The sequence below is a fragment of the Dermacentor silvarum genome, chromosome 5 (assembly GCF_013339745.2).
Source record: "Dermacentor silvarum isolate Dsil-2018 chromosome 5, BIME_Dsil_1.4, whole genome shotgun sequence".
NCBI lineage: Eukaryota > Metazoa > Arthropoda > Arachnida > Ixodida > Ixodidae > Dermacentor > Dermacentor silvarum.
In genome coordinates this window covers 152,026,578-152,046,138 of record NC_051158.1, presented here as the reverse complement: position 1 = coordinate 152,046,138, position 19,561 = coordinate 152,026,578, and positions in this window count along the sequence as shown.

Here is a 19,561-nt window from a genome sequence, read left to right as displayed (position 1 = left end):
TTCTGAAGACATAGTATTTAAATGAATGCGTTTGTGTATCTAGGGTGTATTCACAGCACGCATGTTCTATTAGCAGTACCAGAATAATAACAGTAATTATTTGGGCATAACAAAATACAGCATTGAAGCATAAATTTACCTAGTGATTTTTGCAGTTCAGGATGTTCATTTTTAAGTTTTATGGAATTTTTATAAAGCACTTGTAGCAGGTAGCGTAATTTTTATCATTGAGGCGGAGATTAGTTGCACGAGAAATTGAAACAGATATTCAACATTTGCTAACTAACTTATTTGCTAATTGCTTTACGACAGATATTGCAATTTACAAATTGAAGCCAGCGAGGTTGTCAGGCGTACGTATCTCCTTATGATGAATTTCCAGAATAACACCAGTTTGAAGATATGCGCCATCAAACTCGCCGTAAAATTTCACAGATGTTCCACTTACTTTATTGCCAAAATGCTGTTTTATACACTGGAACGCCCATGTATTTCATTCCACACTTTGGGAAATCATATCTCGAACCTGGTGTCATCCTAGAAATTCAATTCAAGTGGATGCTTCGTGCAAACTCACCGGCTACAATTCGTAAATTGAACTATCTGTCGTAAAGTAATACACTATGATGTTTATTAGTCAATTATTGTTAATTAGTTGAATATTGGTTTCAATTTCTCGTACTGCTAATGTGCGCCTTATCGAATAACCCAGCTCAACGATAAGAGTTGTGCTACCTGCCACAGGCAATTTTTGAAAATTCTGTAAAACTTAAATTTGAACATTCGGTATATTGCGTATTCTCTTTTATTCCATAGCGTGTCCCAGACAATATGCGCAATAACTTTACGAACTACCCGCCGTGGTCACTCAGTGGCTATGGTGTCGGGCTGCTGAGCTCGAGGTCGCGGGATCGAATCCCGGCCACGGCAGCCTCTTTTCGATGGGGGCCAAATGCGAAAACACCCGTGTGCTTGGATTTAGGTGCACGTTAAAGAAACCCCGGTGGTCCAAATTATTCCGGAGTCCCCCACTACGGCGTTCCTCATAATTATATCGTGGTTTTCGCACGTAAAACCCCATAATTCTTTTTTTAACTTTACAAACTAAGGATGAGCCCATACAAAGTTCACGCTGTTCGCAATCAGGTTGAAAAACCACCTGTATTGCAGCCCCTGACATACGATTACATAATTAAACGTACATGAGCACAGTTTCAATTTTCTAATTCTCTAGATACGAATTAGGCTATTGGAGATACTCGTAATTAACATTAGAAAGAGATCTTTTCTGCAACCTTAACATGCAGGCAAATTTCTTTTTTTTTCGGTTAGAGACAGCCCGCGAAGTATGAAAAATGCCGTACGAATGCACGTCCGCACGCGCGACATAGCAGTGCCATGAAACATTCTCAATGGAAAAACGATCTGTTCATCTCGGCCACCACTTTTATGGGGATTTAGTACATAGCGGCGCGTTCACCATTTCCACGATGGGCTAGCACCTCGCGGATTTTAATGTATGGAAACATTAAAGACATGCTCAGCCGTTAGCGGCGAGCGCGGTATGAAAAACTTACTTTCCTATCGCGTCAAAGTGGTAGCGTATTCACGTGGTATTTCTGTCATACTTTGGGGACTTTCTCTCCTCGCTTGGAAAAATAAGGACGCAATGAGGACCTTGTTAGAATCATCTGGTTTTAAAATCTCCTATGAGTACCTATAAAATTGTATTCTACAAGTTTCGACTGCACTTACTACGGATGTAAACAGATTTTTTTTCTGATGCCCCACTAGCAGTTTTGAAGTTGTGCATGTGAACATTGGCAGCCTTTCGAAACATTAGAATCAGCTTTGTGCCGTCGCTTCATCATCTCGCCTAACGTTTGACGCTTTTGTTCCGACAGAAATTAATATTTCTTCCGAGAGCATTCCGCAGTATTCATTACCGGGTTACCAAGCTTTTTGGTAGACGCATCCAACCAGAACAGGCGGAGGCATCACAGCTTTTATAAGTAAAAAATGGGCAGCTTAACAGGTAAATATTTCCTTTTCCCAGGCTGAGGTGATTTCCCTTAGCTTGAGCACACCTGCTATTTTGGTCATTCTGTTATCGGTTTACCGAGCTCTAGGTTTAAATGCGCGGCTTTTTTTTATCCGAACTTGATTCTACATTGTCATCCTTATCATTTGAAGAGCACGAGCGCATGATAGAAGATATTAATATTGACCTTTTGCGTCCCACTGTAGGCTTGGGGGCAGATTACCTCGACAGCCTTTCCAAATGGGTCTTCGAATGTGGCATTTATCAAGTGACTCGTGAGGAATTTTTCGCCAATAAGCTCCCCGTGTCCTGCATTTATCACGTTATAGTTCGAGCTCAGAATCTAGCCCTAAAATCTGATATAATAGAAACTAAACTTCCTGACCAGCAGTTCGTTTGAGGCTCAATGAGTTGTCCAAATACGGCGACAGCATCCACAGATTCTAAAAAAACTAATTACCGTGCTTGATTCGAAAATATTTCTTAGGCTGGTGGCTCTTTATCCCTGGAACTCTTTCTTACCAATAGTATCTCCTGCTGACCTAAGGGACAAGCTTGTTGAAGTGTTCGAGCGCTTACAAGAAAGGCCTACCTTAATAATATATATCGAATAACGTAGCTTTGATAACAAGCGGGTGTCGTCTGACAGTCTCGCTGCAATAAAAGAAGTGAACATCGCTATTATATGGGCTGTTACAATCACTCAGAACATTTTAAAAAAAGACGTCTCCACGTAAACGATTTCAACTAAGCACTGGCTGCTTCGTCTTGTAGCGGCACAAATTTCGCCAGGTGGTATGTGAGAGCACCCTGTGTCACGCCTGGGTACGTGTGGCATCTGCATGTTACACTGAAATGTGTGAGAATGAATATTTCTGTTATTGTCATGCGACTAAGGGTCTAGCATGGGCGCTTGGCTGCTTGGAATTTGTGTTTGATGCTTGATTTCGCCAACGTCGTTTTAGTTCAGGGGATAACTTAGCGTACTACAAACCACCGGTATTGAGAAGCCGCCTGGATACCTACATGTTTTTCGGAAACCCATTAATACTAGCCTACATTCGCTTCACCGTTTAACCTGCACAGGAAAAGAAAGTAAATGCATGGCAACAAGCTTCGGATCAAGTTATACTACTTACACTTCGCCGTGCTTGCATATTGCACATAGACCAAGCCGGTTGGTCGCCGACGGAGGGCCGCCGCTTTCCAGCGCCACATCTTTCAGAAAACGCGAAACAGTTCTTGTTTAATGCAGTTTAAGTATGAATTCTTACAAAATTGCCCAAGTTTCAGTACACCAGTCAGTTACTCATGCCTATTTGCGCATCGTAGTCACGCATCTAGTTATTTTTTGCCATGACCGTAGCGCGTGCTTTTGACCTGCTTCGGCGCGCGGCAGACGAAATTGACGCGCTAGTGCGAAGCCCCGGCCTTCGAGATCGAGCTGGCCCACTATGTAATCTAGGTGGCCTGACTGGAGTTGGCAATGGTTTTAGCTGCTTCCGACAGATTGGAGGTCAGGCACGCCATTTCTGCAGTTACTGTATATAGTGTCACGTAGTAGTGACGGTGAAGAAAACAGTTGCAAAAGTCTGAATGACGAAACGGACTTTTTATTGGGTGAACCTGTGCCCACAAAAGCAAGGTGCACTCGAAGCACCACGATAGCGGCGAACACAGTAGGCGATCGTCGAAATCTCATCAGCGGCGAAACGCGTCGGCTTTTATACATTTGTCATCGAAGGTTCCAGATTAATCCCTGGTGCCCGCGTGTCTTCCATAAAGGTCTAGACAATTCGCGTCGCTCATACAATCAAATTACATGAGCATCGATGACAAGAGACAACGGATAGAAGCATCGATAACGTTCGAGAAATTTCCGATACATGCAGGCGCGTTCTGTGCCCAGGGATAACGTTTGACATTTGTTAGCCGGTGAAAAGCGGTCACCGGTGAATGATAAACATGTATACATGTCAGTAGTTACGGCGCAACCAAGAGTGGCGCCGAAGTCAGAAGACGACAATTTTGACGAGTCGAGCTGTAATTGTTCTCGACAGCCATCTTCTTTCTATATAACTGCCGTTGTTGCAAATAGTGTAAGTGGGCGTCAGTGTCCCAGCACTCATTGAAACTGGCACGAACATAGCCGTGATGAGTGCCCAATTACGCCTACGGCTGAACAAAGTCATCACAACCGCTACACCACGCACCCTCCGCTTCGCCGACGGAAGAACGCCTACCGGGCTTCGTATGTACGTTTTGGCATCGCGGGGCGCCTAACCACTGTGGTCCCTGCCGTTTTGGAACAATGCCCTTATGACTTTATATTCGGCTTATACTTCTTATCGTCCCATTCAGCCCTCTGACGACGCGTCTAGTGTCATTCAGATTGAGCTACCACACAGCTGCTATAGTCCAATTGTCACACTACCATGGTTATGCTCTGCCCAAGCCACTACGCACGAGAACTCGGGCCAAAGTAAGGTTTCAGCCGGGACACATGCACAACATCAGTGGGGCCACGCTAGGCTAGCGCAGCGATCTCGTAGTTGACTTAGCCAAGCTGACGCAATATCGTGTAGGGCCCTCTGTAGCGCGGCAGCAGCTTTTCAGAGAAGCCGATGCGGCGACGTGGCGCCCATAGGAGGACAACAAAGCCAAGCTGACTTGAACTTCCCATTGTCGGCTGTCGTACCGGATCTTCTGCGCTGCCTGAGACTCGATGAGCCGGGAGCCGGCAATCTGGCGCGTCGTGTGAGCCCGGGCAAAGATGTCTTGAGCATATTCACTGGGAGTGTTCGTCGAGGGAGGAAGCAGTGGTGTTAGTGATGAAAGTAGGGTGGTGGCCGAACAGAAGGTAAAAGGGTGAAATGCCAGCGGTCTTGTAACGAGAGGAATTGTAAGCTAAAATCAGGAACGGTAACGCGTTGTCGCAATCACTGTGGTCGTCAGAAACGTACATAGACAGCATTTATGTAAACCGGCGATTGAGCCACACCATGAGTCCGTTTGTCTACAGGTGGTAGGCGGTGGAAAGATTGTGCTCGGCAGAGCAGGAGCGAAGTAAGTCTTCAACGACGGGGGACAAGAAGATGCCCGCCGCGATCAGTGAGCAGCTGCCGGGGTGTGCCGCGATGGAGGATGACGTCATGCAAAAGCAAATCTGCCACCTCAGTTGCACAGCTTGTGGACAAAGCTGGCGTGATCGCGTAATGCATCGCGCAGTCAGTCGCGACAACGACCCACTAATTGCCAGAATTCTACGTCAGAAAAGGCCCAAGAAGATCGATACCGACGCGAAATAATCGTTTTGAGGGCGCATCGATGGGGTGAAGACGTCCAGCGGGCAGCACAGCAGGTTTTTGCGGCGCTGGCAGAGTGCACACTCTGCAACGGAGCGGTACAGGCCTGGCCAGTAGAAGCGGCGCGTACGCGGTAGTAAGTACGAGAATCTCTGAGGTGGCCTGCAGTAGGTGCGTCGTGGAACTGCTCAAAAAATCATTTCCGGAGATGGCGTGGCACAATGAGTAAGTCTGGTCCTTGGGGCGCAAGCTGCGACGGTAGAGAACGTTGTGGCGGAGTACGAACATGCGCAGAGTGGGCTCCGAATACCCAGAATTCAGACCATCGGTGAGAACACGTAAGTAGTGATCAAACCGTTGTTCAGTGCGAATGTCACGCAGATCAGAAATGGCCAAAACGCAAGCGCCGCTGTCCGGCGCATCATATTCAGGGTGGTCGACATGATCACCGGAGAGCCAGTTCATCGTTGTACAAGTGGTCTGACTTGTACAAGACAAGAAATTATTATTCTTGGAGCCGTAGAACCCATCTACCCAATCGTCCAGTGGGTGTTAAGTGACGACAGCCAGCACAAAGCATGGCGATCGGTATCCACGGAAAATGTGCTGCCGTAGAAGGGCGGAATTTATCTATTGCCCAAAGTAATGCCAAGCACTCCCGTTCGGTAACTGAAACATTTGTCTCGGTGAGTGACAGGAGCCGGCTGGCGTATGCAATAACGCGCTCTTCGTTACGCTGTGGTTGAACGAGTAAAGCCCCAACGCCATGGCCACTAGCATCCGTGTGAAGGTCAGTGGCCGGAGAAGGCCCTTAATGAGCCAGTAATTGGGAAGTCGTTAGCAAGCGTACGAGGGCGGAGAAGGCTTTGGTTTAAGTAAGGCCCCAAGTGAAAATAATGTCCTTGTTATGTAAGTCGGTGAGTGGGCGGGCGGTCTTGCGAAATTCCTAACGAAACTACGAAAATACTAGCACAGTCCTACAATGTTCTTACATCTGCGGTGGAAGACGGAACAGGAAATTTCTGGACAGCGCGAGTATTGTGAGGGTCAGGTTGAACGCCAGCGGCACTGACGAGATGACCAATAACGGTAATTTCCCGACCTCGATCATGATGTGTGGGGTTTAATGGTGCAAGGGCCAGATATGGCCAAAGAGCGCCAAGCACGTGGTGATGAGTTTTCAATTAGACGTTTATGCGATGCAAAAATAGCTTTGAACGGTGGATGTAGCATGGCTGTAAAGGGCCTAAAATCAGTCGCTGCAACTTTCATAAAATATATCACTATTAAAATAATGGGAATGAGTGCAGGTTTGCGCTATGACCATGAATGTTTTTTTATGAAGGAATGATGTAAGACACGTTGATGACACTAGCACAAGTGCCTCAACAAATCCCTTGAACCTAAGGGCTGGGAGGCAGGTGCTCTACAAAAATGATGTCGCAGCAGTAGCCTCTAGTAAGAGCGTATGCTACGAATACCTTGGTCGGATAACTGCAGTTTACCAATATCATGCAAAAATCTCAAAACTACTTTACTGTCAAAAATCGGTTCTATTCCGAGAAACATTGCAGGGTGAAGTGGAATGTGTTGTGTGTATGCAGGGGCAAAAACTTTTTCCTCTGGTCTTCTAATTCCCGACACTCTAACAAGATGTGAAGGACCGTCAGCGCCTCGCCACATCTATCACAGACAGGTGGTGCATCAGTGGTCAGCAAGTAGGAGTGAGTGCCATGTGTGCCCTATCCTAAGACGACAGAAAATAACCTCGGTATGTCGTACTTTCGTGAAAGGTGGCCAATTTCCTAGATTGGGCTTAATAAAATGTAATTTATTATGGGTTTCAGCGTCCCATGTGTGTTGCCAATAGCTCCTAATTTTCTTCCGTAAGAAAAGGTTTTAAGTCTGTGGCAGGGACTGCTACGGCAGAATTGCTCAGATTTTTAGAGGATGTAGCAACATGGTCGGCAAGCGTATTACCCTCGATGTTTATGTGTCCACGAATCCAGCATATGATGACATGCTGGTCAGACATATATGTTGTGCACAAGATTGAATAAAGATCATTGAGTATAGGATTCTTGCGTTTATAGAATGTCATTAGAGATTTACAACACTTAAAGAGTGCGTAAATATAACGGCTTTTGGTAGCTTTGTTTTCTTAATATGCTGTACAGCTGACATTACTGCGTATGCCTCTGCACTGAAAATACTTGTTTCCGGGTGCAGGACATTCGACTCCGAAAACGATATGCCAACGGCTGCATAAGACACACCAGTATGAGACTTAGATACGTCAGTGTAAAATTCTGGGCACGAATATTTTGCCTGAAGTTCGAGAAAATGCATACGAATATGTGCTTCTGGAGCGTGTTTTGTAACATCTACAAACGATGTGTCACATTATGTGACCTGCCAGTGCCACGACGGCAAGAGTTTCGCTGGAGGGATTAAATGATGATCGAGGAGTGGGCTGCCCATTTCTTTGCTGAGCTCCCTTACACGCAACGAAAAGGGTTGTCTCGCGGCAGGTCGGTACTCTAAAAGTACTGCGCAAGATGTACCATTTATGGTCGAATGTGAAGGATGCGCACCATTGAGTGCACTTTTAGAAAATATGTAAAACTGCAGTAGGATCTCGGCAGATGCAGAGACCACTGATTAGACTCTACGTAGAGGCTTGTGTCATGAGCAACAAAATGAAGAAAGAAAGAAGAAGAAAACCAGAAGATAAGAAGAGAACAAGAAGACACGAGGAGTTGGTGGCAGAAATAAAGAAAAAGAAGTTAGAACATAAGAGCGGCTGAATAAAGGAATGCAATATGAAAGTAGAAGAAGAAGCGCAAAAGTGCACGCGCAGCTACGTGGCCAATGGGAGAAGGGACACGTAGCAAAAGAGAGCGGCCCAGCTACGCTCTGGGACGAAGGCAGGCAGAAGTAGCTGGAGGCCGGAAAGGGACGGTGGATCACGGAGACGGCGGCAACCAGTGGAAGCTGCTTCTTCGGCTGCCGCGGCCACGACCCGCGAGCTGAGTGGACGTTCCACCGGATGCCGCAGCTACAGGCTGACAGCACCGTTTCCCGGGTTCCCTGCGGCTACGGCCCGCAGGCTAGCGGTGTTGAGCGGGCGATCCAGGCGCCTCGGTCACCCCACCGTCCTGACCCCCGAACCAGGCCAACCGTGGACGCGAACGTCGGACACAGCGACTTCGAGTCTACGACGCATCGCGGGCCCAACGACGTGTCGCCGGAAGCCGCGACGACGAGGTGACGTGGCCACGTCGATGGACTTAATGTAAATATTTGGACTTATGAATTTTGAAAATCTGAGGACTCTGGGGAATTTCTAGAATTTACTCGTGCTGTATATTGTTTGTTTTCGTGCTGTTTTCTTTGTCGTTAGTTTTTTTCAATTATAAATGTTTGTCCTAAACGTACGACTTGTCCCTGTCTGTCTTTAGTCCACCGAAATCCGTGACAATTTGGCGAGCTTGCCAGGATATTCCACCATTTCCGGCCCTGTTACAGATTTTTGGTGGTCTAGAGATGGATTGGGACAGCATATTAGCAACTGTTCGCGAGAAGAAGCTCAGCAAGGAACAGGGCCTTAAACTAATTGAGGATGTAATGAACCGTGTCCATGCCGTCGGTCTTTAGAACTTGAGACACTTCGGCAAGCATATGAGAAGGGGGGACAGTTCCAGGAGAGGGAGATTGAGATGCCAGAGGTAGTCAAAACAATGCATAGCAGTCATATCATGCCTGAAGAGAAGCCTTGCACAAGTGAACTGTTGCTACAGAATAGCTACCGCTGTAAGGCTGAGAATGACCATACCACCGAATTCCATTGTACTAGAGAGCAAATGGTACAACACCCGAATGAAGAGTGTGTTTTCGGTAGTGCAGTGTACATGCCAGAGGGTCGTGCTCATGAGGGCGAACAGTTCCCAGAAACGAAGGACACTGACGAGAGGGGGAATACCGCAACGCCGCATACGGTTGTGTGTTGAGAGCAGAGCAATTGGAGATGTCGCGCAGGAAGGGAGAGTGCTTGACCGCGGCAAAGCTTTTCAAGAGATGATGACTTTCCGCCGCAGAAATCCCCGTGAGCACAAGCTAGTGTCCAGCATGCAAGACGTTTCTGATGCAGACGACCACAGTTGCACAAGTTTTACGAGTGGCGAGAAAGAAGGGCGCATTGAGGAAGCGATGACAGTAGACAGAGGGATAGAGCAAGTAGAGAAAACTGAGAAAGAGAAAAGAAAGAAGCATAAGAGAAGAGCAGATCGAAAAATTGCTTCGAGGAAAGAAAAAGACGAAATCACCACCCAAGAAGAAGACACGAAGAAAGCACCGATGGGCGACTCTTTATGGCATTGCTCATTGCAAAGCAACCATGAGAGGGGGAGTTAAATTTGGGGTGAGAAGTAGCAGAACATCTGAAGATGATGACTACGAAGAACGTCGCAAAGTTTCAGAGCAAGAGCGACGAGTGTTTAACTGCAGATCCCAAGCATGCCCCCAAAAGAAGAAAAAGGTTTTCAAAAGTGACTTTTTCAAGTCCAAGGACAAAGCCAGCAGCCACACTAACCGCTCAAGAAGGCGTGCATCCCGAAAGTACAGACGGAAGATGAGGAGACTGCTGAGAGCGAGATGGCGCGCGAACAAGCATGCGTTCAGGAAGCTTTCTCCATCAATTAAAAGGGAGGCGAAACTTGAACTCCACAGGCGACTTTCAAAGCCAGACAGGAACCGTGCAGGCGCAGGAAAGAGAAGAATTAAGAAGGGATGTAGGCACAGTAGGAAGTCTCGACAGCGACGCAAGAGAAAGTCACTACGACAATATTGAGGGTATCAAATGTAATTCCAATAAGGAGACGACACGGATTCTTATGCGGTTCGGATTGATAGTTAAGGTGATTGGGAATACCACTGCTGTTTAGACGTAAAATAGTTTATGCGGAAAGAGTCAGAGTGTACCTTGCATTTAAGGGCGGATGTTTGTTAGCAGGATATTTGTTCAGAAGAATTTAAGAAATGGTTCCACAAAGTTATGAAATTGTTGTATAAATATCAGTAATAGAACAGTGTTCCTAAATGTGCTCATATGTTGCCATCATTGTGGTAGGTAATATCCTAAGAATATATTTAAGGTAATGTTGCGTGTAAACGCACTTCTTGTTGTAAAGTATTTGTAGGACGAAAACCACTGATAGTATTTTGCCATTTGTAGAGTTTGGTAGCGCAGATTGTGAAGTGGCGGAGTGGTTGAGTATAGGCGTGTGAAGGCTCATTAGTAACTGTGAGCAGTGTTATAGGAGCGGTGTTTAGGGACGTAGTAGATTTAGTAATGTTGTATAAGTGGTGTAAGTGTTGCTGTGAAGCACTGGACCACTGAGTGCTACAGAAACATGTGGTATAGTAGTGCTGTGATAAAGTAGTGCGCGACAATGACTTTTTGGTGTCAAATCGTGAGCTCTGGTATGTGCAGTGAAGTGAACGCGTGAAGTGAGGTGGGGTGAGTGTACAGATTGGTGCAAATGACGAAAATGGTGAAAACCGTCAAGCGTTAGTGCTGGAACAACGTATGAAGGCGACGATACAAGGAGGAAGAAGCAGTTTTTCAAATGGAAAAACTCTTGAAGGTGGGCATATGTCATGAGCAACAAAATGAAGAAAGAAAGAAGAAGAAAAACCAGAAGATAAGAAGAGAACAAGAAGACACGAGGAGTTGGTGGCAGAAATAAAGAAAAAGAAGTTAGAACATAAGAGCGGCTGAATAAAAGGAATGCAATATGAAAGTAGAAGAAGAAGCGCAAAAGTGCACGCGCAGCTACGTGGCCAATGGGAGAAGGGACACGTAGCAAAAGAGAGCGGCCCAGCTACGCTCTGGGACGAAGGCAGGCAGAAGTAGCTGGAGGCCGGAAAGGACGGTTGGATCACGGAGACGGCGGCAACCCAGTGGAAGCTGCTCTTCGGCTGCCACGGCCACGACCCGCGAGCTGAGTGGACGTTCCACCGGATGCCGCAGCTGCAGGCTGACAGCACCGTTTCCCGGGTTCCCTGCGGCTACGGCCCGCAGGCTAGCGGTGTTGAGCGGGCGATCCAGGCGCCTCGGTCACCCCACCGTCCTGACCCCCAAACCAGGCCAACCGTGGACCGAACGTCGGACACAGCGACTTCGAGTCTACGACGCATCGGCGGGCCCAACGACGTGTCGCCGGAAGCCGCGACGACGAGGTGACGTGGCCACGTCGAGGGACTTAATGTAAATATTTGGACTTATGAATTTTGAAATCTGAGGACTCTGGGGAATTTCTAGAATTTACTCGTGCTGTATATTGTTTGTTTCGTGCTGTTTTCTTTGTCGTTAGTTTTTTTCAATTATAAATGTTTGTCCTAAACGTACGACTTGTCCCTGTCTGTCTTTAGTCCACCGAAATCCGTGACAGCTTGGTATCGGACTTCTCCTAAAGGCACCGGTCGCGAGGCGAATTCCTAAATGATGAACTGGGTCCAGCATTTTCAAGGCACTTGGTGTAGCCAAGTCCAGCAATCTGGGACATCGACTACTGCGGCGAAGCCGACCCTGGGGCGATGCGGTTGGCGTAACTCTATGGGAAGCATATTTTAAAAATCGATTACTAAGCAATGGCTCGTTTTTCGCGATTTGCACTTTAGGCACTAAATCCCGACAACGTTCTCACGGTATATGTCGAGTGTAGTCTAATTCCACTGGCTGGATTTTTTTCCTGGGGCACTTTTGTAGACCCATTGAAAATGCATGGGGTAATTTTTAAAATGTAGTTTGCAGCACAGTAAAAACTCATCCGCTAATTGCACTCTAGTGGCACATACTTTAGGTCTCTCTATATATGTAGGTCCAGTTTGGTTTAATCCGCTGGCTGAATTTTTTTCCTGGGGCGCTTTTGTTTGGCTACTATGCGGCAAAGCATCTCTACAGGGCCAAAAGATTCGTTTGCCGTGGAATTGATGGGAAAGAGCTTGCGGACCATGTCAAAAATGGACACGAATGTGCAGCTGTGATGCATATTTGCGCCATGACGTATAAGAAAAGATGATGGTATTAGATTCTGCAAGAAGGAGCGGGCCAAATGGCTTTATGGAGTGCCATCGAAGCGCGAAGCATGGTTGCGCGCCCCCCTTTTTCTCAAGTTTCGGTGCATGGTAAAGTGTTTCATTTGGTATTTAAAAAGATAAGGTGCTTAGACAGATTTAGTATTAGGCAAATTTTTGACGCAAAAGGACATCGCCAAATAGAGCACTTGTTACGTGTGTTTACGTGTTACTTGTTAGGTGTTTACTTAATTTGTTACGTGTGAAGCGTGTGTTTAGTGCAATGTGCCGACAATGCGAAGGTTTGAATATTATCAGTGTAAAAACAATTGAAAGGAAAAACTCATGATCTATAGTGCGCGCGACGGCACGAAATAAAGAGGAAAAGATAGTCCCCGTGTTACAGCGAAAATCAGCAGCTTCGTCTCGTTTAATAAACCATCCCGTTTTAGGTTTAAATGCATAAGCATTTCTATGCCTACCAAATGAGAAATTTGTCCGTCCGTCACGTAAGACGAATGCAATGGCTCATAACCACGTAAGGCAGAGGCTACAAGCGCTCAGCGAAGTGAAGCGAACAGCGCATACATTCATTCAGATCACCCATACAATACACAGAACAGCACACGTTTCAATAAAGAACAAGTGCAAAACAAGCATCCGAACCATGAATAAACATTGCATGCTCCCTCAGCAATTGTAGTGGTGGTTTTGTAACAGCTTAGCTGGACATACAGGTTAATAAGGACCGATAATAGTTCGTCAGGTTCGGATCGTGTTCGATAAGGTTGATAACGACCGATGAGGGTCTATAAGGGTTTATGCTGGTCGAATCAAGTTTCATAACATTGATGATGACACCGGGCAGCGTGGGGATTAGCAAGCGGCACAATGCTTGTGCATACTTAGGCAACTCCCGGAGGAGGTTCTGCGTGATTTCGTTTTTCAGTTCGGAGTATAACTAAAATCATGCGTGCCTGTTAAGTGTACGCAAATCTCGCACGTTATACGCGAAGGTAAGGTTGTGAGATTTGAGAAAGTGGAGCCGCAACCACTGAACTAAACCGGGTCAATTGTTGTAGGGCCTGCTGTGAGCCACACGATTGCTTAGCTGAGCAAATTGGTAATCTCTTGAGAATACTTCTCGGAGCCCCGCTTTGTCGGGAATATTTCCTCTCGTAAGGTGACTCTTACAATGTCCTCGTAGCGCAGCAAAACACTGGTCTGACGATCGTTCGGACATGACTAACCTGATTCCGCGCTTTTAAATACAGTCGCACCAAATCGCTTGGAAATACGAAGGAACATACAATGCGTTTGTTTCTCCACAGACTCAGTCGTACTGTGGGGAAACAAGCTTCTAGTTATGGCAGCGGTATTTCCCGTACACAACTTTTTGTAGCGTTAGCTACACTGGCCTAGCCAAGGCCGTTTCGCGCGGCACAATCAAGAGCCGTGCTGCGCATGCGCAAGGATCAGTGATGTCAGACGGCTTGCGCACCGGAGCCACCGGAGCCGGCACCTTCGCGCCTCGCCGCCGCCGCGCGCGAACACCGCCGCCGGTCTGCGCATTCCAGAGGAGTGAGTCGTAGCCGTGGTAGACGCACTGGCGCCGGCGCGCGCTCGCTGTGCAGTCGCCGTCTGACACTGCGCTGGAGCCGCTGCGCTTCTGACTGGCGTTTGCCAGTGTGTATAGCCATGGAGAAGGAGAGCACAAATGCTGCTCCACACAGCGCAGAAGAACGGAGAAGCTTGACTCATCGGATCCCGAAGTAGTTGCCTGGCAATTGCCGGTTGAGCGTAGGAGGAATGAACAGAAGAAGGCTAAACGTACTGCGGAGACATGGAGCAAAGGGAAGAACGTCTAGCAAAGTGAAAATAAATATACATGTGCCACATAATACGTAGACCGCGTGTGTGTCATTGGAGCAGCCGTAAGCATGACAATCAAGCTAATTCTTGACAATCTAGACTAGTCACATGTAAGGGGTCGCCTGTGGCGAGAAAAGAAGAGGACGATTTAAACAGAGCGTTCCGAACGGCGCGAGCGCGCGAGGCGCACGAACCGAGGCATAGTCGAGGGATGAACGGCACTGTCCGTTGTGTTTCGACGTGGCACCGGGTCAGGAAGGTCGCATCTCCGCTATGCTCTGGCGACGGGAGACTTGGGGGTCTGGTTGAGTCCGCGACGCTGGCCGTCCAAGGTGTGGCCGTCGACTTCGGCAAGTTCGGGCGAGGCTCCTGGACGGGCTGCAGCTTCTCACGGCAGGACCAGGCACCCCAGAGAGGATCCCCCTTCTGTGGCAGACCGGCACGTTCTAATCTCCTCGGGACGACACGTCGGCACTTCTGAAGAAGTTGCGACGCATCCGACGCAAGGCCTAGGCAGGTGGGCCTAAGCTACGGCGAAACGCCATCGCTGACGAGCTGACGAGCTCATCACCAATGAAGTACCGACGAGCTCACCACCGACAAAGAGAACGCGAGTCGTCGGCATCTACGGCAGTAACGACGCCCCGAATGAATGCGACTTGGACCCGACGAGAGGAGCTTCAAGTCGGCGGTCCGTAAGAGCCCATGTTTTTGTTTACGACGCAGTTAGGCCGGGGCCAAGGTGGCCAGACTCTGGCGAGCAAAGCTAGGAAGACTGACGAGAGACTAAGGCGGAGCGAGGCTCCGACTGAGATAGTTTTGTTTAAGTAGTTTCTAGTTAATCTGAGTTTGTTGTTTGAGTTCCAGTGAAGACTTTTGTTGAATCAATTTTAGTTTCGCGTGCCTTTAGTTTGGAGTTACGGTTTTAGTGTTGCGTGCCAAGTGCTTCTACCGTTCTTGTAAATATTAAATCCTTGTTTGCTGTGCCGCCAGTCGTGTCTCTCCTCCATCGAGAGTAGCGTATGCACGCAACTCTCCACACTCCCAAGTAAAGGTGACAGACAACCAGGAAAGCAAAGAATAATCAGCTTAACTTTTGCTAACGCTACGTATATCCTGGCATAGCCGAGCTAAGCCACTGCAACTTTTTTATTATTATTGTGAAAGCAGTTATATGTACACTCCAGGCGCATTTACGCCGACGTCATCCGCGTCGCCTTCGCTGTCGCCGCGATGTTCTGTGAAGTCCGACTGCGATAACATCGCGGCCGGATCCCGTATGTTGACGGTGCGAGTGGAAGCGTGCCAGATTCATCTTAGAAGCCTGGTGGCTCAATCTCGAAGGTTATGAAAAACGGCGCACAACATGCCTCAAGCAAGCACGTCTCGCTGTATATTGTGTGTATTACAGGACAAACAGGTGCACGCAGAACATCAACTCACCATCTCGGGTTTCCCTAAAGGCTGAAGAATTAAACATTCACTGTTAAGATCACTGTGTACTATCGTGAGTCAAGCAACAGCAGAGAAAGCTTAGCTTACTCTGCTTACCACACTGAGTCAGATCCACATAATTTATTGCGATTGCAATATATGGACACTCCAGGCACATTTCCGCCGTCGTCGTCGACGTGATGTTTCGTATAATGTCCAAATGCGATAACATCGTGGCTGCGTGCCGTATGGTATGGTAAAGCGTGAGAGGGTGAACAAAGAATGGTTGCTCAGTCTCGCGTGCGCAAGGAGGAAGCTGGGAAAAGCGCTCCGTCTTCCATCGCGCACAAGGCCGCAGGCAAAGTGGGGACGTTTTACTCCCGTGGCGGCTACGTATGGCGCGGCTGAGCGCGGCCGCGCGGCCCCGATCTAGAAGCGATCTGCGCTGGGTACAAAGTCTAGGCGGGCCGATGGCTGGGACCCTATAACGTAAAACTATTCCAATCTGTTTTCCTTCTAATCACCTTGTCCAATTTACGTACCGCCAACGCAAGCATCGGGCTCGGTGACTCGCAGCATTGTTTGAGAAGGCTATTGAAACGCTCTCCTATTTTATAGGAGGTCACATGTTGTTTGCTTTCAAAAGGAATAGCATTGCCTTAACTTAACATATATAACTTACCTGATTGGCTGACCAAGGGCGATGAGCACGCAAAAGTGGAGGGGGTAACGTGAGGCCGGGCTAGCGCAGTGAAGTAGATAACCTGATGAGCAGGGTTTACCGGCGTCTGCGTTTGCCCTGCTTCTTCTTACTTAGCTTTCGGTGTCTGCTATAAAATCACGTCGGCGTGCAACGGAAACGTAACAATGCAGCTAAAACGAATCTTCAGTGAAGAAACTTTGACATAGCGATGTCGTTTTCGTTCTGAAAGGACTCGACAACCATATAATGTCACGCAAAATTTTTAATATAGGCAAATAAATCCATTCTCCACGGCAGCTCCGACTAGCCAGTGCCAGAGCGATCGGCGGGTACCCACCTTCTATTGATGTCAGAACGGGGCAGTGTCCGGCTATTAAAAGAAAATTAAGTTTTGAATCGGCGTAATAATGCATCTTTAATGCGTACAAGCCACCTTGACGCAGTGATTTTTCACGGTTTTTGGACGTCAGGTGACAGACAGGCGAAGTGGACGCAGCCCGAAAACTTTGACCAATTGCGGAAGGCTGATGGTAAAAAGCATAGAATCGAAAAATAACATTTTCTGTTGTTCGTCTCCATGCATAATTAGTGTGCACACGTCATATAAGAGTGAGTAGCTCTCGCGGTTTTTTAACAGCGGAGCTGTTTAAGCCGAGCGTTAGTCCGTAACCTGCGGACAGAAATTGGGGCCGATCCTGGCGGTAGTGCAGAAAGGGTCCAGCGTAATGACACATACCTCTGTGAACTGGCGAAGCTGAGCCTGGATAAGTCTAGCTAAGCATGGTTGGACTACTTAAGCTTAGTCTCTCATCGATAGACAATCGATAGTCAACCAGCATCTAATCGATAATCGATAAATATTCAATAAATTCCGGAAAATGCTGGAATGACTTGGTAGTGCTTAGCCTAGTCCAAAGCCATGCCAAGCTAGGTGCCCATCAGCTCCGCTTTCTCTGAGCATTGCGCCTCCCGTGCAGCTACGCTAATATTTTTCCTTTACGTTGCGTGAAATACAAGTGAAGTTGGGCAATCAGGAGGCCTGATTGCAAAAATAGAATAGAGCAGTTTGGAATAGCTTTTCCGTAAGGTGCCCCTGATGCCTTCGTATGTGGTGTATTCTCGGCGCAATTAGTTAGCGTTGAAGCTACAAGTAGCACGATGGCAATTCGCTCGCTGTTGCTGCCACTCTCCCCCCCGCCATCGTTTAGACAGCGAGTGTCCACGCTTATCGGAGAGATATTTGCTCGTTTGTGATTGTGCGCGCGTGACAACGTGCAGGTTAATTTAGTTAGTAAGCGAATGTTTACAGCCGTTTATGCAGCTGATAAAACGACTAACCTTAGTTTGCACAGCTGTCTAATAATTTCTGTCGCAATCAGTGATTCGCCTGTCGGGCGAAATTGACCTTATTGTTAATATTATTGTAGTTAATATTATTATTACTTATTACGCTCAAGCCAGGCGAAATACACATACAAGTTTCGAATACAGGAGCAGTTCTGTCTTCTTGCGACTGAGTGCCGATAATTTTTTCCAGCAAATGGGCACAGCGTGTCGTTTACAAAAAGCAGCTTGGTGTCTGCCACTGCGGATACGGTGGCATAGACATGCTGTAATCCGGTTTTGTATTGGATGGCGCATATCAGCACAGAAAGAGAATTTCGGGTGGTGGGTCGATTCCTTGTTGGAAAAAAACGGATATATTCTCTCGCGCAAGCCGTTGCTTTAAAAGTGAATCCAAAGTACAAGTGCCAAAAATGGTGGTATTAGGTAGTGTGCGCTCTTTCCCGTCTCTTGTTGTTTTCTTCCTGTTTGTTTTGGGCAGCGTCTCAATACATTAACATAAGGTCACTGTCTCGTTCGACGGAAACACCTAACATTTTTGCAGTAGGTAGAGTCATCTGCGTTCGGCGTTCTTGGAAGTAGTCCCTTCCCAGGTGATCAAAAAGCACAGTGCTACTTCATCTTTCTTTTCCTTTTATTAAACGTGCGACATTTACGGTAGTGGCGCGAAGGCGAGTATTACAAGCTTTTGCGCTGTAGTCCGTTTTTTATTGAAAGTTGCACACGTGTCTCCACTCTCGTGCGGCCGAGACGTGGACTGTGAGAGTATGGTCATTATCGGACAATGCCAGGGCTACTACTTTGTTTTTCTCGCCAAAAAAAACGTCCAACCCCCCTAGTCGTCAAATAACAGTCATAACTTTACCACAAACAAGACAATTGGCTTTGTGCTTTTGAAAGCAGATAGTGACAGTCTATCAACTCTTTGTCTTTGGATCTTAGCACTTTCTTTCTTTCAAGCCCATACTGCCCTAGAAAAACGTCGGTAGAATTTTTTTTCTGGTTAAAATAAGCTTCTCAATAGGAAGTTAACATTTTCGACAGTGTTCGTCTTCTACCACAGTGCGACGTGTGTGGCGGCGTTGTGTAGAGATTTGGGGGGAAAAACGGTCAAATACGATATTGAGCAGCTGACTGCTGCACTCTCGTTAAATGCTAAACGCTTTTTGGGTGGCATGGCACCATTTACACACCTTAACGTTGTCATTTTCTTGGCACATGAAAAATTTGTGCTCTTCAAATGAATGTTTCCATGGTGTAAGTGCTGCATTGTTTTGCTTCTTTTATTTAATGTACTGAGCTTGAAAATGCCGCTAGTCAGACATAATAGAGAACAGAGAAAGGCCAACTGCACGCGGCATAGTCTTATCCTTACAAGAAATTCGTTAACGAGACAGATCATGAATCCAACTACAAAATGATATCGTCACCAAAGGAATGTGGGAAAAACCACTAGGACACCTAAGTCGACAATCTTATTGTTAACAGGTGATTCAAGGGTGACGTAGGCGACACCTGTGCATATGACGGCGTGCATACGACTATACCATCAAGATAATAACATGACTTTAGTGAACCAAGAACCAATATGCAGGCCATGCGGTAAAACTTTATTATAGAACCACATTTTCAGCATTGTTCGTACAACTCAACGCTTGAAGCCTGTGTATATTTGTGCGGGGGTACGTAATGTTTTTTTGCTGCCTGGCCCACTTTTGGTTATTAGCCTGCGTAACACCGTGACTAAATTTCGCCTCATCGCACGCACATTTAAGCCTTCTTGAA